This window comes from Apostichopus japonicus, chromosome 3, assembly GCF_037975245.1.
Source record: "Apostichopus japonicus isolate 1M-3 chromosome 3, ASM3797524v1, whole genome shotgun sequence".
Taxonomy (NCBI): Eukaryota; Metazoa; Echinodermata; class Holothuroidea; order Aspidochirotida; family Stichopodidae; genus Apostichopus; species Apostichopus japonicus.
Window position 1 is genome coordinate 30,126,526 of NC_092563.1, and position 619 is coordinate 30,127,144.

At 38.4% G+C, this 619-nt stretch overlaps 1 non-coding gene across 1 annotated transcript; it reads right to left on the reverse strand.

The window, feature by feature from the left end:
- Positions 1–255: 255 nt before the first annotated feature.
- Positions 256–327, reverse strand: Trnay-aua (transfer RNA tyrosine (anticodon AUA)). The gene has a single exon. It is a non-coding gene; the product is annotated as a tRNA-Tyr (tRNA).
- Positions 328–619: the final 292 nt, after the last annotated feature.

The following is a 619-nucleotide window of genomic DNA, read 5'->3' on the forward strand; positions in this document are numbered from 1 at the left end:
AGATAAATACAGCAAATGGAGCATGTTACGTAGAAAAACACATCGCTCCATTGACATCGACACACTAAACCCGCCAGTCCAACTGAAAATGTTATTTATGCACACACCGGGTTCGAATCCCGGTGAAGGCTGGAAGTTTTCCGTTATTCTGGATTTTCCAATTCACTACGAATTCCGTTATATAAATTCATATATATATATATATATAATTGAAATCGTAATGAGTTGGAAAATCCAGAACAGTGAAAAACTTCCAGCCTCCACCGGGATTCGAACCCGGGCCTCCCGCTTTATATGCGGACACCCTAACCACTAGGCTATGGACGCTAATTGTTTGTCCAGAGGTTCCAAACATATTTCCGCTATGCGCGCTTGTCACCTGTATCGAACAATACTAGCTCTGTTTGGTGACGTATTTGCCTTGCTCTAGAGATCAAACATAATGCTAACCAACTCGAATCATTTGTGATTCCTAAAGCCAGATCTCGAAAGAGATACTTTGAAGAGACTTTTGTTAATGAAATGGAGGTAAACGACAAAGGCAAATGAATATATATATATATATAAATATATATATATATAATTGAAATCGTAATGAGTTGGAAAATCGAGAACGGTG